This window comes from Polyodon spathula, chromosome 17 (genome assembly GCF_017654505.1).
Source record: "Polyodon spathula isolate WHYD16114869_AA chromosome 17, ASM1765450v1, whole genome shotgun sequence".
In the NCBI taxonomy this organism is placed as follows: domain Eukaryota; kingdom Metazoa; phylum Chordata; class Actinopteri; order Acipenseriformes; family Polyodontidae; genus Polyodon; species Polyodon spathula.
The window spans coordinates 30630496-30658088 of record NC_054550.1 but is presented as its reverse complement, the minus strand read 5'-3'; the positions used below and the strand labels follow the sequence as shown (position 1 = coordinate 30658088).

At 35.8% G+C, this 27593-nt stretch overlaps 1 pseudogene; it reads left to right on the top strand.

Annotated features, from left to right (window-relative positions):
* LOC121329684 overlaps nt 1-27026 on the top strand; it is a 71354-nt pseudogene extending 44328 nt beyond the window's left edge.
* Nucleotides 27027-27593: the final 567 nt, after the last annotated feature.

Below are 27593 nucleotides of genomic sequence, written 5' to 3'. Positions count from 1 at the left end.
TTTTTGCTGGAGCCACGAACAGGGTGGGTAGTAGTCCTATTTAAATGCCTAAATAAGCAATTGTCACCTCCAGCCGTCATTTACGACGGCTGGAGAAAAAAATACAAATTAGCATCCTCTTAATAGAGGATGCTAAATAGTTAGGCATTTAACTAATTAAACGAAAACCGGTCAAAAAGTCTGCAAATTAAATGTTCAAAACAAAAGGGGAAGTGGTACAGAGCACGCCCCCTAGAGTCCACTGGTCGACAAACGATCAGGGTGGGTAGTAGTAGTAGTAGTCCTATTTAAAAGTCCATTAAATGGGACCGTCCAATATATAGGACATCTCCAGCCGTCAAATAACGGCTGGAGAAAAAAATTCTCATTAGCAATTTGAGGATGCTAAAAGAAATGGACTTTTAACTAATTTAACGAAAACCGGTGTAAAAAAAAAGGACTGTAAATTAAATATTTAGAACAAAAGGGGAGGTGGTACAGAGTACGCCCCCTAGAGTCCACTGGTCGACAAACGATCAGGGTGGGTAGTAGTGGTAGTAGTAGTCCTCAAACCCGGCTGACAGATGGATGGACGAACAATTGAATGTAAACTATTGTTAAAAATGACTTACACCTGGTGTGGCAGTGCGATTGCCCTGCACAGTGGTAAATTAGTGTTGGTGTGGTTTATATGTGGGAATGGGTTTATTTTGTGTCGTTTTGGGACTTGATTTCTTTGATTGAATTATTGTTTACAGCCGGCGCTTGATTGAGACTTGCTGCCTGCTATGCTTGGTTGAGGGAAGGGCAGCAAGTGATTGGCTGTGCTGGTCCTCAATCAGCAGGTGGGCGGGTCTCGACCGAGTGTCCGTCAGTTTAAAAACATCCGCGGGAGATTGCTCGGGGCTGCTGCAAGGCCTGCCGTTTTCACGGCACCTTTTGAGTTATAGTTTGGGGTATTGTGTTTTATTTTGCACTTTTTGTACAGTTTGCTGTATTTGTCCTCTGTGCGTTACCATCGCTGGTAACGTCACATGACCGCCTTTATTTTACCTCAAGCTATCCAGCAAGCTTTTCTCAAAAGATAAAAATGCAGAAGATATAAACTACCTGTAGCAGGGTGTTTGGAAAGCCCTGCTGTTTGATCGTATTGTTTGTTTATTTTTAAAACGAGGTCTCCGCCCCTGCGTTATTTATGTATTATGATTTATTTATTTGTTTATATATAGATGACATCGAACCGCCGTGTGTTTTGTTTATTTATTATTTATTGTATGATGGCGTAGCTGTGTTTTAGTTTTGTTATTGTTTTGTAGCTTGGATGGGAAGCCCCATCCACATTAAAAACCTGTGCAGAAGGTCACCTGTATAAATACCTGCAGCTCCCTGCACTCCGGGGTGGGTTGTTCAAGAGGCGGGAGAAGAGAAGAGAGAAAACTAAACTAAAAACGCTTAAAGGATCCGTGAAGGCTACTGCCCAGCCGGGTCTTAACAGTTATTATTGTGGTTGTGATTTTGTTTTTTTATCTCTTTTTTTATTTTTGTGCTCTGAGCAGTGTTTTTTTTTTTTTTTTTTGTTTAAATTTTTTTTATTTTTGTTGTATTTAAAATAAAAATGGCGCACGCCGCATCTTTTTTTAGTAAACTACAGTTATCTGACCTGTGCATCCTTCTGGTCTGATGTCACCACAACGCCATTTCCTGCCACACTACCATTTTCGACTAACTCACAGCTAGGATTTTTATTGTTTTCAATAGTATCTTAGAAGAGCTGCCCACGTTGGATGTGACACCCAGTCAAGACTGTCGGAGTTGTACGTGAATATTAGAACATTGTTGACAACTTTTCCTAATACCACTCCTTAAATCGGACTTCTCGGTGCCTACAGATAAATAACGTAAACGCTTTGCTCTTAGAAATGGATTCAAAGTATTTTGCCATCTTGTGTATCATATTTTAAGGCACATTTCATTTTTACAAGATCTCACGTTGCACTTTTCTTCACTGTCCATTTTGCAGCTACATCTAAATATAATAAACTCTCCTTTTCATGTCACATCTCTTTAGCCAAAACAACATGTCACTTGAGCAGAAAGCAAAGGGCTGAACCATATACCGACCCTGCTATTTATAGCTGCCATTGTTGGTTCTCATACATTTCTCATATTAATAGCATATGTTTTTTTTTTTTTCTAATGTGCTGCTGTTGTCATCCAGGATGTCCTTGAAAATAGGATAAAAGTCTCATAGATCTTTGCTACTTAAATAGATTAAATAAGTAAAAGCTTTTATTGTCTAGAGAGTAGCCTCAGGAAGAGGTTTATTTATTTATTTATTTTTTTGGGGGGGAGGGGGGAATTAAGAAGCTGAAACGCTATAATACTAAAAAAAAAACAGATGCACTAAAGGTTACTTGAAAAAGAAACAAAATGGTTACCACTTAGCTGATTAACTAGTAGTCTCATTACACAAAGAATGACCTCATTAATCTTTGGGAAGCCAGCAAAGCTGAAACAAGCGATTTCTTCCCTAGATGATGAAACCAAGCCCTGGATTGTTCAGCACATTAATCCCCTACAGCGACAAAGCCCAATGCAGAACCCTGTTTCATTACTTTAGACCAGCAAACAACAGATGGCACCAAGTCTCAGTGTGCTGCCTTGTGCTTGCACTGCCGTTATGTAAGATGGGGCTTTTATTGTAGCTCCTGCTGCATTTCAATTATATACCAGCCAGCCGAGCACATAAACGTGTGGAATTCTCCTAATGATATGTGTCCATGTGCTGGGTTATTTTAGCGTTGTGAATTTTTCATTTCTAGCAGTAGCAGGCAGGGTAAAAAATAATTATAATAATAATAATTGCCAGTGTGTGAAGCAGTGATTTCTTTTCTCACACATGCAGTTCAGTACAAATGCCAACATTGCTATGAGAGTGAGCACTCTGAAGACAGATGTTTATAACTAAAAAGCCATTTATTTCCACTAAGTCATATACCCACATTGCTAGAGAGAGAGAGATTACTCTTACTAAGTGCCTAATTGTTCTGCACCCTAGCTTTCAAGGACTGCTCCATAGATCAAATATCTCATCCCAGTTGAAAGGACCTACACCTAAACTGAAAGTAGAAACTTTGTTATCTAAAAATCTGTCTATTTTTTTGCATTGTGCTTTGGTATGATCCTTAGACATAGCCAGTGCTCTGGGGGGATAGAGAGTATTTTAGTCTTTTCAGACGGCTTCCGTTGCTTCAACACAAAATGCTCTGGGACTTTCTGTTTTATAAAATGATGCTCTTAGTTCATTATTTAGCAGAACAGTCACAGAAACAGATGATGTAATTGGAACATGATAGTCCACATTAATGATGGCTGTAGTTCGGTAAAGATGACGTGTCATAAACGCATCCGGCGGTAAGCGAACCTGCATCAATATTCCCAGTGCAGCATGGAAAATATTAGCATTTTATTTCGGCATACAACAACAACAAAAAATGGGACTGTTTTCACAACTCACATAGAGGTTCTTTATAAAGTTATGATAGATGTCTTTCCATCTTATTTATATTCATCAGGAATTAAAAATCATATAGCTATATAATATAATTATAATAAATGCTAATTTTCCTGTCACATTCTTTTAGATAAAAAATAACATGTAATCTAAGTAAGCCTTAACTGTACTTTACCTACTACGTTTAGCTGCAACTATTGTCTCCCAATCCCATATATTACTATAATAGCATGAGTTCCTTTTCTAATAACGTCTCTTTAAGGCGTGAATATTCAATAGAGATTTGTACCTTGCACTTTGCACTAGTAGTTTTGTCCTGAATGAGAAAAATTTCAGATGCTGATTAATTTCAGACAGGCAAACCTACACAACATTGTAGGTTTACAAAATCCCAAATCTGTAGTAATCTACAATTGCAGTAGAAACAAAGAACAGTGAATTTGTTCAACATTATTTAAGTTTTAAAGCAAAGTAAATGCAGTATTGAGGACTCCTGTGTGTTTGCATCATGCAGTGTATCGGACCCTAAATACAGTTTAGCCTCAATATTTATGTTTTCAAGTAATTGAAACACGGTGCGTTACACAACAGTAAATATGGACCAATGGCTCAAGCAGTTGGTGCTGCTGACTGAGTACGTAAACATTATCACCGCTCTGCTGTGAGTACAGCCTTGCTAATCGTTAACTGTCTTCTGATGCACTGGAAACATCACAGTAGGCTCACTTGTCTAGTTTATACATGTGCTATTATAGTGATGCTGGGCATTCCCAAGTGAGTCATCCATGTTCTAGCTGTACAAGTGGCATTTAAAATGTGGTCTGTAGCGACTCCCTAGTGTTCCATGCATGTAAGTTTTTACATTTGCAGTACTGCAAAATCATTAGGGTGTGAAAATGATTTAAGGTAAGATGCACAGTGTATTTGCACTGAGTATGTGTGTCATGTGGGACACATCATTTTTTGTTTTTTTTTGCTTTGTTGTATTCATACTTTTTATGAGAAAACATGACAGCTTTGTCAATTAGTGCTAAATTATTTTATTTCACATAATTTCTTTTGCGCTAATTTTGCTATGTAGTACCTCTACACGCTTGCAAAATGTAAATCGTGCATATTAGCTCAGTTAGCTGAGTCCTTGGAGTGGATTTAAGCAATCATTGTGTTTCCCATTGTGGCACTTTGAAATACTGAAATATCAAAGTGAACTGTTCTCTGCTGCATACAAAAAAAAAAAAAAAAAAAAAAAATCTGCAGTTGCTCTGTGCCTTTGCTTTCAGCAGTGTTGAGAGAAAACATGTGTGCCTATATGTTTACACCACTCTGTTCATTTTATCTCGATGATGTTCAGTATTATTTATCTGTTGCTTTATATACTGCCGCGTCCCAGTGCAGTGGTTAGACTGTGACAGGGAACTTGCATGGCTTGATATTTCCATCCCTTTATGCCTTGCTTTATTCATTTTCTCAGTGATACACCGGGAATATCTTTTAATGTTCAGCATGATGTCGCTTCTCCATTATGTATTACTTTGTGTCTGCGCTTGCTGCAGTCCTGGGAACAACAGCATTGAGCACTGGAGTTCCGAGAGCATTGTGACATTGTGCTAATGGTACTCCCTCAGGGAAAAAAAAAAAAAAAAAAAAAAAACTCTTCTGTGCAGAAATCTGATGTTTGTGACAATTCACTGACCATCTGTGGGGATGCATGTGCTTTAATCCTTGATTGCTTCTGTAAAACATACAGGCTTCCTGTCTCCAGCCAGTCCCTGCAGCTTGCTAAGACATACATCTTAAACAGCTAGAGCTTCTGAGTGTGTGATTGACCAGCTTAAAGGTGTACATTTATTAATATCTAATTAAACTGGATACAAATCAAGATCTCTCACTGCCCTCTCATATCCAGTATATTTCTGTTCGGTGATCAGCTGCGTTTTTCAACCCATGTGTACATCTTTGGTTGGCAAATATTTATTATTGTAGTCAAAAGGTCCTATTGTCTTTGGTAACATGCAGGTGATGGAAATGTCAATCCCTGCTGTATATTTTGGTATTTTTGCATTCAGGATAATGTTCTTATGTGTCTGAAAGGAAAATAAATCATAGAATATATATATATCATAACATCATTAAGTGAAACCCTTAACACATTAAGACCTATTCTTAGGACTGCCACAGTCGAAGGTACTTGTGTGATTGTTCTTTGTGTATGACAGTGGGCCACAGTCATTTCATGATGACTATTCACATGCATCTCCCTACACTCAGGGCTTTGGCAGTTCTAAAGCAGCCTTCAAATGGGGCTTTTGATAGCTCTCTAGTAATATAAAACTGCAGGTGGAAGGTCTGGTTCATGAGTGCATAGTGCGTTTCAGATCAGTACTACTGACAGGTGACAGCAGGGTTAGTATGTAATATGGCATAATACTATTGTAATGTACTGTAAGTGTTTTTGTCTTATTGCATTGTATGCAAAATGTATAAGATAATTCTAGTGTGGATTCTGGCCAGATGATAGAATATAAGATTGTGGCAGGAAATGGAGTTGCAGCGACATCAGATCAGAAGGCGTAACAAACACAGACAGGCTTGTACTGCAGTTCACAGGCGCGGCGTGCGCCGTTTATTATATAACAACAAAACTACTACAGGTATTTATGCAGATGACCATTTCCCGATTAGCAACAAATTAATAACTTAATTCGGGAGGTGGCCACCTTCTGCATATATATATATATATATATATATATATATATATATATATATATATATATATATATATATATATATATATATACACACACACAAATAAATCATAATACAAACACAAAATACAGTACAGGGGCGGAGGGGGAAACCCTGTTCTAAAATAAATACTGAACAGGGCTGCTCGTCCTTTTACAGAGATATATAACACAAAATCTGGTTCTTTTGGTTGTTGTAGCTGTACGTACAGTATATATGCCTTTTTTTTCTCAACATGAAACCATTTACCAAATGAATCCAGTAACTGTGTTTTTGTAATAGCAGGTTAACATTCTGCCCCTTTTACTGGTGAATATCAGAATTCAGGACCTCAGGTTGGTAGGCCACAATACACTGTCTTTAAGGTGCTCTTGCAGTTGCAGTTTGGCCTCATAACTGTTTAGGCTCGCCTGCTGTGATTTGACGGAATTCACAGTTGGATATTCCTTGTGAAAAAGAACAGCAGTGCATTTAAAAATGTGATTTTTTTAAGAAAAAAAAGAGAAAGGAAAATGTCTAAAAATGTAATGGAATTTCACACCACTGGCTGCTCTCTCTCACAGTGAAAATCTGCAGTAACTCATTTTCGCCGGAGGTGTTCAAAAGGTGTTGGGCTTTTTGATCTTATGAGAAACATAATTTCCACACTGCTGAGATCAGAATATTACCAATCTAGACCTAACCTTTTACAGTTCAGCTTCCCTTAAGAATACAAATGACAAACAGTTAAGTCATAGTGAGTAAATGGCACAGATTTTGTCATGACTGGCATTTCATGCTATTGTAAACTGGGGGAGACCTGTGACAAGGGGGGGGGGGGGGGGAGCAAGGCAATATTCATTCTTTTGACATAAATCAAAAACTCTGTAGTATACATTTTTGTATTAAAGGTTGTATGCCTATCTTATAGTGTTTATTTTAGGAACAGGGTACAGGTTATATAACTCACAGTTGTATTCATTTTTCAACATGCTGATATCTGTAAAAGGAGATATTACAGTGTGTGGAAGTTTTCAAAACAGATTTTATTTTTGTTTTCTTTAATACTGGTATTCCCATTCCTTTGATTAATTTCTTCATGCTTATATGTGCAATTTTAGCAGTACAGTTATTTTAAGCATATTTCCTCAGAAAATGTAAACACAATATCCCCATAAAGCATAGCTGTGCCGTGTTTCTTACTCTGACGTAATGTTTTGATGACCATAAGCAAGGCCATTGTGAGGAGAGATGCTTAAAATTATTTTAATGCTAAAATTGCATATACGAGCTTAAACAAATTAATCAAAGTAATGGGTATAAAAAAAATGTTAAAAAAAAATTAAAGAAGGTAAGCTCAGTTTTTGTTCTTGCCTATAAACACTTTAAGGAAATAAAAATGCTTTGACCCTACGTTTTCACGTATTGAAATGTTATTTTGTCATTTCTACTTGCCCCACTGCATCTTGTATTGGACAGTGAGGGGATTTCTGTTTTTTAGGTAATGATAATAGAACATGCTGTATTTATTAGTGACACAGACCCATCCACTGCAATTCTTAAATTTCTGTGACAGTGAAATGAATTAGCCCCTTACAAGGGTTCAACATTTGTTCAGTGTTTCCCGGCAGCGTGAATAATACATAGCTGTGTACCCTGCTGTGGCAGAGCACGTCTTCAGGGTCCTCGAGGGCTTGCAGTTCATTGCAGAAAATGGAAACTGAAAAAACGTGTTTGTGTGAGTGAATAATTGCCCAGGGACTATTTAGTTTTTACAACCACAAAGGAAAGGGAAACTGCAATTGACTGGATACGTTATTGCTGAATATAAAACTGTAATGCAAATTCCAAACATTGTGCTTGCATGGTGATTGCAGCAAAGTGGAGAACTAATCAAGGGGTGTATAACCCTTTCGGTTTGCAGAAGGCCCACAGTATTCAGCATTAGATTGGTGTTTGCAATCATTCCGACTGGTTCTAGGTTCTGTTACTTCAATACTGCGTTATCATTTTTTTCTAAATCTGTCTTTACTTAGCTTTGTGCTTGCCTTGAGCTTGACTGCTGGAACCAAACATCTTCCCCCAGGAGGTCCCCGGTTCAAATCTCAACTCAGCCACTGACTCGTGTGACCCCGAGCAAGTCACTTAACCTCCTTGTGATCTGACTTTCGGGTGAGACGTTGTTGTAAGCGACTCTGCAGCGGATGCATAGTTCACACACCCTAGTCTCTAAGCGCTTTGTGATGGTGGTCCACTATGAAAGGTGCTATATAAAAATAAACATTATTATTAGTGTTGGTTGGACTGGCAGTGCTGAAAGGGCATAATGTTGCATAAAGTCTGTTCAGTCCAGGCGTTTTAGATTCTCAAAAAGAAGTTCAAAGCCAGATGAGGGCTGATTTAGAAATGATTGTAACACAACTCATTGGAGCAACAAATCCTAGAGCCACCCAAAATGCTAACATAGTAAAGAAAATATAAAACAGCATCTAAGGTGGCATTTGAAGCTGCTTTCTGATTAACACTTCTGTTAAATCTACATAATTAACGGAAGAGTCAGTAAGTTGTTCACTTCAATTTTCAGTTCGGACTATGTACTGACCAGCACAATTTATCTGAACAAGATCTGACAGTGTCTTAGGTCCCGATGTCTTGTGCATCGTTGTTTTTATAGCCTTCTTGGCTGTGGTTGTGTCGCTGCATGTCATGCTTTGTCATTTGTAGAATCATTCGCATTTTTTTGAACTAAATATTCTCTTGCATATGTTTGATTTACATGACTCACTAACCTAGTGAAGAGTTTGGGTAAAATAAAGCAAAGTGGGAGTAGAATTTTAATTACTTACAGAACACATTTCATACATCAGCCCAATGTACTGTACTGTACCACAAAAACAGGGTCTCTGGGTATGATTTTTTTTTTTTTATTTTTTTTTTTTTTAACACTGCCCTTAATGAATGGTATCTTAAGTGCAGTTGATTTATTGCATATGGTTAATAGATAATGTTTAATCTTTAAAGTACTAATCTGGTTTTTTATGTTGATTATGAAAAGCCCAGCTGTGCCTACTTTCCTATTCATAGAGATTATTCAGCTGGGCTGTTTTACAGCCTATTCAAACAGTGATTTACATCCCAAACAACTGCTGCTGTAGCAGGGGCACTCAGCACACTTGCACTTGGATCTGTTTGTTTGAAGTCAATTAACATTTAATATTTTTAACACATTATGTAATGCTTTTTTTAATGGTGTGTATTATTTACAGTGTGTGAAAAATAATAGGTAGTGAGGTTCCAATAGAGCTATTAGTTCAGTTGACGTGAAGTTACCCACATATAGGTTTTCATTTGTAGCCATTTTGAATGATTTCTTGAGTCCATACTCAAGTTAATATTTCCCAACCGCTGAAGCACTGTTCTGTACTTCTAAAAATAATATATTATTTACATCCATTTTGCTTTATGGGGAGCCGTAAGTGTATGTCTTACAGTATACATTATGTACTACTGTAAATGGCTTTGAAATGTTCTGTACATTTATATTGACAGGCATTTATAATTAGCAAAAGAAGGAGCAGGTTCCATTTGACAAGAAGTTCAAGTGACATTTTGGAAAAGCTTTGTAAACAGGTCAGCAAATGAAGAGAAAGCTTACCTAACCTGTCTAGGTTTACTATGAATTATAGCTTGTAGACCTTTCTGAGGAGTTATCAGGCATGCATTCTCAGTGTAATTTAAAGACAGTAATATCGAGATCTGAAATGATATATATATATATATATATATATATATATATATATATATATATATATATATATATATATATATAGATATATATTATATATATATATATAATATATATATAATTATATATATTATATATAACATTTAAATTAATTCACACTTTTTTTAAATTAAAAACAAAATATTTCTTTCAGATGTACATTTTTGTACCCTGAGTGTACCTCTAACGTAAGTACACAAAGACAGTCATTATTGCAAATTGTAATTATAGCGTGAATGAATGGTTTTCCCCAGCCGTAGTAATTATGCTTGTACTTTACAAAATCTTAAGAACATCCAATGACTCACACTTAAGAAAGTAAAAAAATGTGGGTATAGAACTTTCTAACATACTGTACTGTATATCAGAGCTGTCCAACTTTTTTTGACTGAAATAGACATATTGATGACAAGTGGTATCAAAAATTCAAAATAAATAAAACAAAAAGTACTTTTTTAAAAAATGGACTACAAGTCTTGGTCAGACTTGATTGTGCATTGTTATGCCTTCTGTCCGGTTGGAAGTGATATCATCGTTATAACATGTTACAAAATAAGAGTAATTTTTAGAGAGTCCCAGATCAAAAGAAATGTTTGTGTTTATTGACGGTCCTTAACCATAGTCAAGGAGATGACCCAAAATGACCACTGTGTGTAATGTGATGTGCTCAAGAAACACGAGCATAGTGTCTGGTTGCAATTATAAGTAGAGAAAAAAATGGGGAAGTAATTTAAGCAACACTTCCTTTTGGCATAGCGGTTAAATACCAAATTTATGTTTTAGAGGTTTAGCATCACTTCCTTTTGGCATAGCGGTTAAATACCAAATTTATGTTTTAGAGGTTTAGCAACACTTCCTTTTGGCGTAGCGGTTAAATACCAAATTTATGTTTTAGAGGTTTAGCAACACTTCCTTTTGGCATAGTGGTTAAATACCAAATTTATGTTTTAGAGGTTTTTGATAAATTAATTTTGCTGATGTGTCTCAAAATGGCAGCTAACGTTAACACTCTGTTAGTAGGCCTTGCATCAAAGCAGTATGCTGACAATGAGTTTCATTTGTACATGCTTTAGCTCCCACAGTGTGGAGTTCAGAGTAAAGACCTGCACACACCAGACGCGAGACGATTTTTACTGGGGCGACACGACAAATTCGCTTTGAAAACACAGTGCACACCAGAAGCGATCACAGAAACGACGCGACAGCTGGAAATTTGCCGGATCTTTCAGAAAGTAAGATTACTAACAAATGCAAAAGAAAATGTCTTCTTCTTCTTCTTCTTCTTCTTCTTCTTCTTCTTCTTCTTCTTCTTCTTCTTCTTCTTCTTCTTATTATTATTATATTATTATTATTATTATTATTATTAGGTCAGGGAAATTAGGTACTGCAAGTGTGATCTTTACCTCCATTTTCAGTGAAAGTGTGACGGGTGTGTGACCCCTTGTGTGTATTTTATTATTTATTTAGGTATGTATTTATTATTTTATTTTTTATTATTATTATTATTATTATTATTATTATTTATTATTATTATTATTTATTATTAGTAGTATATAAATATATCATGTTTATGTCACTTCTTATTATTATTATTATTATTATTATTATGACATGATTATTTATTAAATATATCATGTTTATGTCAGGTGAAACCCCTCTGACATGATTATTTATTATTTAGGATGGCGGCAAAAAGCAGTGCGCTTCTGACACTTCTCCTGGAGCACAGAAAGCTGCAGGTTTTTATACAGATGACCATCTCTGGTCATTGGTCACCTTCTGCACAAGCTTTTTAAATAAATAAACAAAACACAAACACACAGCTTTTCGCCGTCATCTTAAATAATAAATAATCATGTTGGACAGCCTTCGTCCATCCACACATAAACACAATAATAATAATAATAATAATAATAATAATAATAATAATAAATAATAATAATAATAATAATAAACAACAAATTAATACCTACATAAAATATAAAATACAGACAAGGGTGTGGGCACTCCGTCACAAAGTGAAACAGTGCTTGAAGCTGTTCTCTGATTGCTCAGTTGTGTATTTGTCGCTCGACAAATTCGCAAAAATAGGATCAGTTTCTATTTTTTTTTTCATCGCTCGCATTGGAATTGGTGTCGCGGCAACGTCACTTGTCATGTCGCCTTTCGTGTGAAGAGCGCTATTGAAAAGCAGAGGTTTTATTGATTTTCTCGTGCCGCTCATCGCATCGCATCTGGTGTGTAAGGGCCTTAAGCATGGCAGCGTTTTACAGTGGGCAGATCGGGAGATCGGACTGCCCATTGTTTAACAGTAAGACATGGTGTGTGTTTCAAGCAAGTTAGCCCATGTAGCTTTTCAAAGTATATGAGGTAACCACTATTACACCTGCAAAGATTATGATACTAAAGGCTTTGTTCCTGAGCTGTGATTTTGTTTATTTTGCTTTCAAATTGCTTTGTGTTACTAAATCTTTAAGCAATTTTGTTTTGATCTTCTTCAGGGCGCTTACAAAGAGATAAAATTGTTTTCTCTCCGCAAATATTTCCTGTAGATTCAAGGGCTTAACTTGAAACATCAATTTTTACCTTCTTTCCTTTCAGCATGTATTTGCATTAGTTTTTGTAATAACTTTTCTGAAAAACTCTTACACTGTCAAAAGCCTGAGTTAAGGGTCTACTTTAATGTGCCTTTTAAGAGCTTCCCATAATTCAGAATCTGAAATGAAACGGTGAAGTGCCACTGGGGCCTCACAATGCTGGAACGGGTATTGGCAAGCTTCTTTTCTACTTTCTGTGTTTTAAATTAATCCATTTCAGTTTACGTGTGGGCTATCAACAGATAATACACTGGAAACAACAAGAAAGAAAATTTGCTGAAATCACAGTTTTTGGTTTAACAGAGAGAGGTCTTCTGAATACCAGTCATAATGATTAACATTGTGTAGCTGCACAATGCAACTGCACTTAGGGCAATGCGGGAGAATTCCACTCTTTAGTGCAATTATAGTGTAATTATTATTATTATTATTATTATTATTGTTATTATTATTATTATTTTTTTTTTTTTTTTTTTTTTTTGTGGATCAAAATAGCCTGTCCACTTTTTGTCCTGAGTCTTAGATCCAAAATAAATAAATAAAAACTTTGGGTGCCTGCTGTTTTCATTTTTGTCTGGAGAGGTGTGTGTGACAAAGTATTTGCATATTAATAATTCACACAATTGTACTAGGTGGTGAAAGCACAATCTGCTCGTTGTATTTAAAATATTTTCTTGAATGATCTCATATTAAGTGTAGGGTGCCAATACTTTTGTATTATTGTCCACTAAAACAACTATTTTGTGACCATCTAAGAAACCATTTTAATAAAAATGTCTTGCACTTGACCTCTGATTTCACGTCGTGCCCACACTGACTATTCTTTGTTTTTATGCCTAATCAAACAAGCATGATACAGAATCATAGAGGTACTCTACTGTAGCTGTACACCAGCAAGCGTGATACAGAATCATAGAGGTACTCTACTGTAGCTGTACACCAGCAAGCGTGATACAGAATCATAGAGGTACTCTACTGTAGCTGTACACCAGCAAGCGTGATACAGAATCATAGAGGTACTCTACTGTAGCTGTACACCAGCAAGCGTGATACAGAATCATAGAGGTACTCTACTGTAGCTGTACACCAGCAAGCGTGTTTCTAGAGATGAGAGCCTAAGGCTTTGATGGACAGATTTGTACTTGTGGTTTGTAATTGTTTTTTTTTTTTAGATATTTGTATTGATTGATGTGGTCTTAGTTTGACAGGCTGCCTTTTGGCTCCATATACTTTGTGATACTCTAGCTTTCGATTTGCTTAAGAATTTGTCTTTAAGACTGGAATCTGTTATGTGTTTACAAAATATCATTACTTTTTTTTTTTTCTTTTTTTTAAATATGACATTGATAAGGCAGTTCAACATTGAACTTTGTTTTATTTCATTTGGGCTCCTGACCTCATCCTACTGTGTGACATTGAACAACCTATGAAACACAGTCTTGTTCACCCAAACATGACCTCTATATTTGGTGTAATGAGGACTGAACAATTTTCAACTGCAGCAATGTTTGGGAGAGCAAGGTCACAGTTTGACTGGTAGTCAGGGGCGCTGGAACTAGGGGTGCTGGGGGTGCGTTAGCACCCTCTGGTTTTGCATGGATTCCATCATATACAGGGGGTACAGTTTTGTTCAAGGACCCTCACTTTAAAAATTGCTCCAGTGCCACTGTTGGTAGTTCAATGTAATGCTGGCCGATGGGGTTAAGGTAGGGAAATTGTGAGTAAACAGCATGGTGAAAGTGTTTTAGAAAAGAGCATAGAGATCTACTATCAGGCACCCAACTATAGCACAAATTGTCCCATTCATACATGTCATGTCCCATTCATACATGTCATATCCCAGTCATACATCATAGCAATTACTAGTGTTTAACATAGTTTCTTGAAAAATAGAAGAAGAGCCTGGTGGGGTTTTTTTTTTTTTTTTTGGTTTTTATTTGACCCATTCTAATTTTTCATGTATAATTTTGTCTGATTTACTAAATTGGTGTGTTCTGACAAATTTACGACCTAGGGTAAAATACAATAAAATTAAATCCAATTAGGCTATTGATATGGTACCTTTAGGGCACAGGCCTTAGTTTGCCAGTTTTTCAAAATCCCTGGTAGATCACTGTCTGCTGCAATACAATGTCTTATGCCACCATTAATCCCCATGAATTTATATGTCAATGAGACATGTCTATATCAATAAAAGCTATATATTGTGCAATGTCAATAAAACAAAGAAGCTGTAAATGCCTTTTGCATGACTAACCTTCTTTCCAACCTCAAACCTTTTCCATTACAGAGTGACCTCCTAGAGTGAAACTTGACATCCTAATGTTCCTGCAAGCCCAACAGGCTTGAACACTCATGTTCCAACTAAGGCTTTATGACACTTTGCTGTGCTACACAAACAAATAAAGAATACAAATATTATGTACTGAAGAATTTTTCCCTCATACAGAACCAATGATGTTATATTAAAAGGTCAGCCCCAAACTACTTTCATGGCAACATACAAGCGTTTTAATTAATGGAATCTGGTGATGTCATACCACAAAGGTGAGAATTATCAGATACAAGGAACACAATAGATAATACTACAGATCTGACCAGTGCTGGTAACAGTGTGGACTGGCTTCTAAACTCTTTTTTTTTTTCCACAGCCCCTCAGCAGTGGAAATTTAAGTGTGGTGAGTAGGTAGGTAGGTAGGTGTTAGTTTTCAAGAGGGAGACTAATGCTTCGTTTCCACTAGCCACGCTGAGATGCACCTCAGCTGGTCCGTCTGAGTCCAGGGCATTTCCATTTATGCTGAGGTGCACCTCAGTGCCTCCCAAACCGGTTTGAGATGGTACAGTTTTGTATCTCATATCGGATGAGTCCCCACTGGTCCAGGCAGAAGTGTCGTGATGTAGCATGATACGCAGTGTCAGCGTGTTAGTGGATTTCACTGCAGCAATGGAGGTTGCTAGCTAGCCAAGAAAACAAAATGTTTGCTTACCTTGGGATGGGGAGCAAATAAAAGCACTTTTGAAAAATTTGTCAGAAAGTTCATTTTTAACACCCACCGACACAACAAACAAATACTTACCATAAAAGCTTTATGATGATTTAAGTACAGGTCATCATCTTCTTTTTGTTTGTTTTTGCTGCCAGTTGCTATAAAATCAGTATTTATAAGGTTGTCAATAGTGTGGATAACAAAAATGTAAACAGCAAGAAGACTTATTTCAACCTCCATAGTCACAAACAATCAGAATCCCAGCATGCTGTGTGTCACAGAATGTCAATTGACCTCTGATGTAGCGCAAATACTTCCAAGGTTAGCTGTACCTGAGTAAATAAATTCAATGGATACACCTCAGCTGGACAGTCTAGCTGAGGTGCACCTAAGCGTGGTTAAAGCCTGGTTCATACACACTAATAAATTATCACTTTAATGCATGCACTAAAATTTAGTAAATACCATGTGAATTATTCTGTGAATTATTCTGAGCTGGATGCTCATTTAAATACATTATCATGCATTACCATACACATCACATATTCATACTGATTACCATAGTATAGCACAATAAAATTAGTGTGCACTATAATATGCCCACTGTTTCACGCGATAACGAATAAAATTGCAGAAATCATTAACGTGCACAGTAATTGCAACTGTTGCACACCATAAAGTTTAGTGCCCTTTCGTAAATGAGGTCCAATGTCACAAAGTGTTTATGTTCTGAAGGACATCACTCTGCTAAATACCATTGCCGAGATATTAATAGTTAAAAATGGAAATATTTAATATGGAAATGAAACCGTAACTATAGAGGCATAACAAATGAGGATTTTAAAACTATTCACTTTTATATCAGTACAGTTCATTATTTTACTACGTGCTTTACCTTGTAAGCAGTAAGGTAAAAAACAGGTTTCCGGTTGCAGTCTTGTACTTTTCTTTTTACAGCCAGTGTTATAGCTTCCACTAAATTCCTATTGGAATATTATTTATCTGGTCAACACTCCCACAAACACATGCAGAATGATTTAGAGAGGGTTTCATTTTATTAAATCTGGACTTGACCTTCACAATGATAAACTGTTCACTTTTTCTGCACCAAGCATGTAATGCTGTAAATTGGGAGTACACAGCCTACAAAATATTGCATAGGACTGGCAGTTTGAGCAATTGCAGTGAATTCAGTTTTTGTAGCCGACCATTCTGTTGTTGTAACAGCACTGGGTAGTCGCATGGTGCACTTTATCCTGTCCATTCCAATAATAAATTATATGTTTCAGCAAGCAATCTCACTGTATATTTATAACCTTAATTACTCAGTATGCAAATTATTTAGTAAATATACAAACATAGGCTTGTTTTAATACAAAATAGTATATCTATATACATTATGTTGCTGTGGCAAAATATTTATTTGTTTTGATTCAGTGTGGGTCTATTTTATGATCCAAATCTACCATAGCACTGTTCCCACTGTCTTTTTATTGTCTTTAGTGATGGTAATAAGAAGGTCAGTAATTCAGCCCAGGTGTTAACAGAAGCAAAATGAACATTAAAAAGCAGCAGGATTTATATCTACCGCTGTTTAGATCATTACTTGTTCCGTTTATTTTGAGCTTGCTCTGCGGTTCTCAACTGAACATTAACTTCATTTTAATAATTCAAGTGCGGTTGTACCTAGGCTTGGTCACATTGGATACAGTACATTGCACACATGCCAATTATAGATTGCCATCCTTGAAAAAGTAGATAAGATCTGATAGTTTTTGTCCTAAATGATTAAAAGTGGCTTATTAAAAACTCATAGGTCAAACCAGCCAAGTTGCCACTGATGCAATGCCAAAAACCTATGACAGATTTGTAATCTGTTACTTATAGTATTGTCCTATCCTTTAAAAAAAAAAAAAAAATCCAGTGATTTAAAAATGTAAGATTGTACATTCAATCTGTCTTAAAATAAGGTGTCCTACATGCAAATATTCAAGCCAAATGTATAATTGTGTTCTAGTCTATCAGACTGCGTACTGTATGTCTGTGCCTTGTTATAGAATATCAGTGCTCTGGATATATTTGCAATCTTTTAATAACTGTCTATATGGTGGCGAAATACATTTTTGGCTTTAGTAAATAGCCATCAGAATTATTGTATGTCTTTTATTTAGTATTACTTTAAAACAAATCCAGTCATATTCCAAAATTGCTTCATATCAAATGTTCACACAGACACACAAAAATTGTAAGTTATGGTCTGTTTAGTGAGCTGGAAGTCCAGACTCACTAAGGGTCTTCTATTAAGACAAACACCTGCTACACTTAGCTGGATCCAGTTTCCAAACACACACATTCTGTGGTGATGATCAGCTGAAATGCCAGAAAAAATGCAAACAATAGATGTAGTAACCCACAAAGGAAGTATATTTTACTAATAAACAGACTCCAGCTGAACACACTTTTTTTAATAATTGATCATATTTTGATTTGTATTTATTTAAATTTGATTTACACATTGAGTTGTACGACCCACACATTGCCCTTTTGAGGAAAGCAAATATTAAATTTGCAGTCAAATTAATTTGGTTTTACTACATGTGAAATGAAAATTATTTATGTTTGATGCTAAAGCAGAAGCAATTTTATGGTGAAGGGTAGCGTGTAGCACCTTTTGTATTAAAAAAAAAAAACAAAAACCACACACACGCAGATAACATCTTGCACAAATTACTATAAAACTAACCAAGTAATAGTTTCCCTAGGAAAAAAAAAAAAAAAAGATTTTTTATAATTGAAAACCAAACCTTTATAGCACAGAACATTTACCAATGTCTAATCTTAATTACTTGCAGAATTTCAATTACAGGTATACTGTATGTTGAAGGAACCTCATCAAAACTCATACTAAAGCTGCAATCTTATGTGATGCAAATATGTTAACATGAAAAAATACCTTTTCTATTCAAGAAATATGAACGGTTTATAAAAATAAATATAGGCATACAATAAATTTGATACCATTTATCTTTTTTTTTTTTAACCAAAATACACAGTTATGTGTAATATAATACACACATGTTGTAATTTTCATATTAACAATGTTGTTTTTCTTATGTCAGTATACATATAAAATGTATTAGCATATTGCTCCATGCAAACGAGCTATGTCAACTGACAAGCTTGAGTCATAAAGTAAATCTCCAGCTGTTGAAACCAGGAAAATAAGGCTTTGCTATACATGTGATTCCAACACGTATTTGCGTATCTTGCAATATTTATGTGTGTGTAAGGATGTGTTTATGTGTGACTGTTTGATGAGTGCAGGTGCAATATACTGACAAAGTGAAAGCTCAATTCTCTTAGCACAATCTCCTTTTAGCAGTCACATATGCAGATGCAAACAGGAGAATGTCATTAAATCCCAGTTTATCATATTTTTGAAGTACAATGAGGAGAAAGGCAGGGGAAAGGGTAGAATCAACAATGTCTTTAAATATTGTAATTACTCTGCCCCAATTTTACCTTACCGTTCTTGTTTTTCACACTCCCAGAATTCACAATGCTGGAAAGAAACTTTGTCTTTCTAGTGGGCACTGTCCTGACATCACATTCTTTAAAATATCGTTGATTTATGTAGCTCATTAACAGCTTAATTGAAGATGTCTTCTATCAGCAAAATCTTTCCATATCTCAGCAAATGTGCAAGTATCAAATGTCTTATAAAGAACAAATACAATACAAGCTTAGAGCAAAATATACAAAAACAAAATTAATTTACAACAGTCACCATATTTACTGATGGTAATTTAATTATGTGAACTTGGGTTTGAGAAATGTCAAAAGATGGCCAAACCTGAAAGTAAACTGGAAGCTCATACTGTAAAAACCATTGAATAAGTTGATTTTATAAACTTATTCAAGTTGATTTTTATAAGCAAGGCCCTTAAATGGTGGAGCGACTAATACACAGGTGCGACGTATCATGTTATGACCCCAACTTACAGTGTTGAACCCCATGTAAATTTCATGTAAATGTAAAAAAAAAATATATATATATATATATATATATATATATATATATATATATATATATATATATATATATATATATATATATATCTCCTATCTCCTGGGGTGCAGCTAATGTATCTGAGTGTGCCTTCTGGATAGATGAGTACCTTCTGGTCCTGTTGTGTGCTCCCAGTTCTAATTGACTTCATTACATCCAACCAAATTACTTACAATTCTTTTTTTTTCTTCTTTGTGTTGTGTACTTCTGTACATTAGAGAATGAACAAAAGCAACCCAGTTGAATTTCTTGGAGATTTACAGCCTTGACAAGTAGAATAAGTACCTCATTCTCAGTAGATTATATTTATTTTTACAAGACTAAATTGGAATGATGACCATCGCTTTGCAGTACAATAATTGCACACAGTATGATTTTATACAATTAAGGCCAGGTGTTTACTATGACCATATTATCTCAGCCCACAGGTTGTTCCTGTATATTTAACTTTTCCTGTTGCTTTGAGTTTTTCAACTATTAGCTCCCCAGTATCCTTTTAAACATTAACTGCAAGAAAAGATTTTCAATTGCTGAAAGTACGCCCACCAACTTAAATCTCTAAAGAGCAAGAAATGTTCTTTTGATGGATTTTAACATTGCCTTTTTCACTTTTGTGACCTTTTACAGTCATCGTGAGTGGTTTTTGTTTGCATTCTGTTACTTTCTATTCATGTTGCTTGCCTTTGAGGTGGAAAGGTAATGTCAAGGCTCACTTCTAAACTGTACATTCTTAGAGCTTTCCTAAGGTTTAAGATAGGTCTACGATAAACCTTCCTTTACAGATAATCAATGAATCAAATTGAATGCCATTAATAGTAATATACATTATATTACCAGTGTTCATTGGGTGTAGATACACTGTACATATTTCTTAAACACACATGCTGTATTTTACATACACATTATATTATTATTCAATGTCACATTGTATTATGTCATTCACATATGCTGTAAAACAATTGCTCTCCAAATGTCATCATACCGTATTATTCTAGGTGTAGAGAAAGCATACGTTGATGTATTTCTTTTTTTCACTTTTCCATTTAAAAGTTCTTAGATCTACATCTAAAACTTTTGCTTTTAGAACATTATTACATTTCTCTGGATGCAGTGTAGATCATGTGTCTCTTTTAATATGTTCTGCTTGTTCATGTGTTGGGGGGAGACACCATTATAGAACACGTTTTTGGCCCAGAGGTAGATTCGCAATAAGAATGTTTTCTTATGCTAATTGATTTCTCAGCTCTGTGGGGAATCATGATTTATGGATTTCCATCTTGAACTGTTAGGTCCCTACTTGATCAAACAGTAAGAAACACATTAGTTCTACCAAAGTGGACCAAACTGACTTTATGTTCTCAGTAAATATTTTTCAGTAATCATGTTGTATTGAGATTTCAATGTAAAGTTATAGTGCCTGTGTTTCACATGTGAAAGTCAACGGTCAATTGGTTTTGTCTGTCAATCACAGACACACAGACTGCTCAAGTGCCAGTCATCTGTTACTTTAGATAACGTGCAGCCAAAATGCAGATTACTAGATCCTTTTAGAAAAGATGCGTTTGGGGTCATCTGTGAACATAGACCTTCTACTGTATGTGAACTCACTGATGGTGATCAGTGTAAAGCTCATAAAAAAGATGCACATTTTAAAGGATCAATGAACAACATGTTCAACAATATCAACCAAGTTTGCATGATGTGATGTTCAATACATTATAGATGCACATAAATGATATTAAGGCTTGCAGACAAAAAAGCTTCACAGTGAGAAAACACAGGTTGTCTGAAGGTCAAGAAAGGACTGATCACATCCAGTTACTATACAGGTACTCTTCTAAAACAGATAGGAATGCTAGGGTATTTTTTTCTGAAAGACAAAAGATCTAGTGGATGCCCTTTGTGGAATATATTGGAGATGTTTTTTTTATTGAGAATTAACCTGGGCCAAATCCTATTTAACAAAACAGATCCCACCAGTAACGTATGCTCTTCAATACACAGACTGAGCACAGAATTATAATTTTTTGTTTTTATTTTGTTAATTCTGTTAGTTCTTATTTATGTCTGGCTGAGATCTAAACTACACACGATCCTTGATGTGAGCTTCCAGATTTTGATTATAGATGGCAGGGTTGCCCCTTTCCACTGGGTATAATGTGAACAGTCTCCACAGGAGTGAACTGTCTTTCATCTTTGGTAGCACATTATGTTCACCGACTTGCAGCTCAGAAGCAGTATTTGGCAGACATTCACTTTACCACACCTCCTTCAGTGGTTTTGCCACACTAGATACCCAGACAAGAATTATCTGAATAGCTAAAACGGCCATAGAGGCAATGATACAAAAAGGGAGCTTGAGCACAGACCAACGGTATACTCTCGTAGTTAGATGTATTTCTGGTTTCAGAGAATTTTGTCCTTGAAGCTCAGCAGAATTTATTTTTTTAAGTCTAAAAGGGACTTAAAAAAATATAATTTATTGATATTGTTGGTAAAGCGCCTTATGTTGATGTTTATTTTGAAAGCTTCTGCTTCTTGTGCTTATTAGCAAATGCTCTTTCAAGCTACTTTAGAGGTGTCATTTCATAGGCCAACTGCATAATAAACTAATCTAGGTTCGGTTCTATCTTCAAGCTGAAATGATGGTCAGTACAGCATACAGAGAGCCAAGTTCTTCAACACGTTCTGGTTTTGAGCAAGGAACGTTTGTATACGCTTTGTCATCCCAGAATCGGTGCTGTTTGTTTCTCCCTTAACCAGTGAAGTGCCCCGGTCACATGTCCCTTGAAAAAAAAAAAAATCATTTCATTTTTACTTGTCCCTTTAGGAAAATACCTGTCAGAGACAGATGAATGTTGTGTTGTTTCAAACCCAGTATGACAAATACCTAACCATGCAGAAACACTGGTTCAGTGATTGATAGTTAAGACAAAATCAGTCTCTGTTTTCATATCAAATGTGTATGGAGTTTAAGGTAATAGGAGTTTAAAATTCATCCAAGTTGCAGTTAGCCAGATTTGGGGCTATGGACTACACAGTCTTAAAATTATACATAGAAATCTGATAAATACTGAGGAATACCAAGTATAAATTACAGTGAAGATCAGAAGGATACAGGACAGTAACATGATAAATATATATTTGTGTTTACCAAATTAGGGTAATATAGGTGGAGCATGGCTCAATCTAACAATTCATGAGAAAAAAAAAACGAATACACACTTAGAGTAATAGCAACTGTTATAAGCTGCTTCCATTAGTGATTTTAAAGCTACCAACTAGAAATCCACTTATATCATGTTGGGCTTTGCAAGTATAAACTGGATCTCTGATGGATTTGTAAGTGCACCAGATCAATAGACCTAATCACCTGTTTTTTTATCCTGCCAGCTTGAGCCTGGAATGGAATGTCAGTGCTTCGCATTTGTAAATAGAACACCAAATGATTAATTTTTCTCCCTTTCCTGCTATTTTTTTAAAGAGTGTTTTACAGTGTAATTGCAAAGATGAGTGTATGGAAAGTAATAAGCTTGTTGGATTATTTTTTCTTATAGTATATCCTTTCATGTTGGAAGCAGTATTTTAATGGTGTGCCAAAAAGATTTAACATCAAAGTCCACTGCTTTTGCAAGGCAAATACATTTGCTGCACCTGACTAGCTTTTAGAAATTGTTGATAATTTTGGATGGCCCCTTCATCTCTAAAGTATTTCCCCCTAACACATGGTAACTTGAAAAAATCTCTACTTTTCAGTAATTTTCATGTAAAATCTATTGTTTTGGGAATAAGCTGACTGCCAATATATGACATGGCATAATCCATGTTTAAATAAAATTAATTGAAAAGTACAGAGGGATTTAACTCTGGTACAAGGTAAACACTCTTCTTTTACAGGCTCTGCAATGTCCTCTAACAAATTCACAGTTTAATATGCAATCCAAATTCACCTTGTCTGAAAGATGCAAGGCCCAAAGGTGTTGCTTTAATAGGGACTTTCCAATTCCTCCCATTAAAAGTTGTGAAAATTATTTAGAACAGCACTCATTTTTGAAAGCAAAATGGTGCTAAAAATTCTCTTGGATTGTAGTTTATGCAAATGCGTTTATGCAGATGAGGAGAGGAATGCTGTTGCTATTTTGGTTTTGCTTTTGGCAGCTCACTTGGCAGGTGGAGCAGTTGTTGTGTATATGTTATGTTGACAGTTAGAGGCAAGCACTGGAGGTGGAGCAGGTGGAATACTGAAAGGTGGAGCTGCCTGATTGGCAAGAGCAGCAGATGGTTGGACAACATGTCCAACTGAAGAGGAAGCATTGAAGCACACATGCAAGCAAAAAGGGGGGCTACAGCAGTCTTGAAGGAATAGGTTTGGCAGAACGGCTATTTATTCAATATGGAAGAGCCTCATATTGCAGATCGAGATGTTACAGATTGAAGTTACTGTAGACTGAAAAGGTTGGCCTCTATATTGCATAATAAGCAGATTGCAAGACGACAGGTGGTCCTATAGAAATCCCAGGAAACCCCAATTGCAAAATGGGAGGTTTAACTGCACTGCTGTGATCAAAGCATTTGCAGTTTGCCTGCTAACAGACGAAGCTGCTGAAATTGCAGGAAAAGGGTGTAGTTATGGGTAGTGAATTGAGTCAAGGTGATGGGAATGTCGATCTGTTCCACATGTATGTCCATAAGAGTCTGAATAATAATTTATAATAATATAATAGGTCACTAAGATAACCAAAACATGGGTGTTGTAGAACAGTGTTAAGGAACTTTATAGATTAAAGCATTTTCTTTATGAAAGATATTTTAATATTAAATCTCAAAACCAATGTTTGTCATGGCAGATGCTTTTTTCCAAACTGAAATTGTGAACCCTAAAATGATTAGCATTATGCAGATTTATGTAATTGCCTATAGTTTTTATACCAGACATCATAATTAATTACCTATAGTAATTATACCAGACATCATATCGGTATGCATTTCTTTGACGTGTTAGTTACAAGCCTATGCATTGTTATGCCACTGACCGTTCAATACAATGCATCACATGCATCAAATGTTACCTTAACATGGTGAAAGGACCCAGAAGTGTCCTCTCTGTTACTGTGCTGTGAATGACTGTGACCTTCACAGTGATGCCAGGTTTGCGTATCACACACCATCACACCATGCATCACACATCTTTTGTGAAACCCATATTGAAATGTGCCTGTGCTTTTCAAAAGAGGAGCCAGTGTGACTGTGATGCAAAAAGACAGACACATTTAATATGGGGATAGCAAGTCTGCTAAGGGACTTGCCATTCCCTGCCTTTTTCTCATGTAATTCTTGTGGTTATACATGAAATGATGAAATAAAAAACTGTTACTATGCTTCTTTATACTTTTTTCTTATTGTATAATGTCATCTTGTGCAGTCTAGTGGGAGAGAACTAGCACGTGGACATGCAATGCTAGAGAGTGGTAACAATTTTCTAATTCACGTCAAAACAATTGACATGTTAACAACAAGACTCCAACATACGGTTGGCTTTTTGACAAAGAATGCAAAAGACTAATACGTTGAATCCCTAAACCAGATGGCTGCTTATTCAGGATGTCTTGAAGGTAAGGAAGATTAAAAAAAAAACAGCAACAGGGGTAAAAGCAGGGGACTACTTCAGCTCAATTGACAATTAGTGTTTTTACTATATCAAAATAATGTACCAGATTTACAAGTGCGTTTGTTACTCTATATTGAAAGTACTGTTATTCTTATTTGTGCACATGCCTGTGTTTAACTCTCAGGAATACTGCAGCTGTGGTAAACAATCGAGACAAATTGACATGAGAACAACACAAAGCATAACATATTTGAAACAGATGGGCAATTTGTTTGTGGCCAGTATCCCTTAAAAACTGCAAGACCAATCTCCTTGATTGTGGTCATTTTGCTCACAAATTGCTTTTATTTGTTACAGGTTTTGCACAATGGTTTAAGAAAACGGAATTACATTTCTTAAGGTTTGCATTTATGTAATCTATAACAGCAGCTCAGTCATACATGCAATGTGATTATAAAAAGGGTGTAAAAAGGATCTAAAAATCACAGTAATTGCATTTCAGTTATTTAAACTGGTCTGACCCAACAAAGCCAGATTGAAAGCTCCTCTGATTTACTCACTGATGAATATAACCTTATCTGAATGTATATGGCAAGTCTAATTGATTAATATGGCTGATAAGGAGGGATAGGATAAGGAAACACTAAAACGAGATTCAGAAATTGAAAGCTGAGGTTCCTCGCATGAAGTATTGCCTTTTAAAATATAGTATACTGTATTTACTGGTGATACAGTTGCAAGCTTTTCTTTTCATTAAAACAAATTATGCATCAGGTTCTCATTTCCATGTTGTTCACTAAACAACCAAAGACCACACATGCTGTGTAAATGATACAAATATCTATTTCCATTCCCTGTACCAAACATCAATATAGCTTCATGTCAGGACCTGATGTGATCAGCAACTATAGGCCCAGCAGTGGGATTAAGGCTGGGGAAAAACACACTAATAATACAGTCATATTGACAGTCACATAATACAGTAATTTCAAATAACTACCAAGACTGATATTAAGTATTAGGTTCATGTCTTTTTTGCTATAGTTGTGTATACTGCTGAAATACCTTTACCATTAATATTGCAGTTACTGTTGGGAGTTTCATGATAATACATGTTTATTTATATCAACCTTGTGGCAGCAAGTCTATTTCCCCTGATACCCAATACATTTGACTGTTTCAATTATTTAATACTGTGGTACTTATTGTATCATATGTCTATTAAATGTATTGTTTTCATGCACTACTGTCTGGAGTCAATTGGGAGTTTGTTCAAACGGGATAGCTCTATATAAACCAAACAATTTCTAAATATAAATACATTAATATTGGAATATGAATTGTAAATTCAAACAATTCCAGAGTAAAAACTTAACTATCCCTTTCAGAAAAACAAACAAACAAACAAACAAAAAAAATAACAGAGGCTGTTAAACTGTGATAAAAAAAATCTTTCCACACTCACAAATGAGACCCACACCTAACACACCCTTGAATCCTGTTTGCTGTTTATTTCACTATGAAATGGGTATCATGCTAGAGATTCATCAGTGTAGGTTTGGTATCTCTTATCTACAAGAAAGCTCATGGTCTCCTTCCTGACAGATTGCACAGCTGTTTGTGAGTTTCGAAGAGTCCCCTCAAGGAGCAGCCTCTTTAGCCCAGGTTCACAAGGCAGTGTTGCATGATGGGAGGACAGTCGCTGTCAAAGTTCAGCATCCCAAAGTGCAGACGCAGAGTTCCAAGGACATTTATGGTTATTGAGGTAGGTGTGAAAGTTGGCACTATACTTGCAAGGCACATAATGCTTTTGTTGGTCATGGTAGTCACCATCAACCGAATTATAAATGAGTACTGAGCTTGAAACTCAATAAGGTGACATAGACATTGTAACAATGAAGGACAGAAACTAAGAAACATTTAATTACCTTCAGGAGAATGTCTTTATACAACTGAAGTCATATTTCTGTTAGTAAAATGGAACGAAATGCAGGTTTTTAGATCCCCATGTAGCTTAATGGTCATCTTCATTTCTGCCCATGCTTGGAATTTCTGACAACTCTTTGCTTTTGTGTAACTTAAAAGATTAGGTATTTCTTGAGTAGGCATCTTTAATTGTTGCAGACATTTCTGAGAGGAAAACTTTGTGCTGTTGTTTGGAGCTCAGTGATGTGCATCTGTGCAGCTGATTGTTGGTCCTGATGCTACATCAATCTCATTAATCAATCTAATATGTGATGACATTATGGTGATCCCATGAAACAGTCTGAAAGCAAAAGTTAGTCATGACTCTGAAGAAAGCACTGGAATCCCTTATGGGCCGAAGTGAAG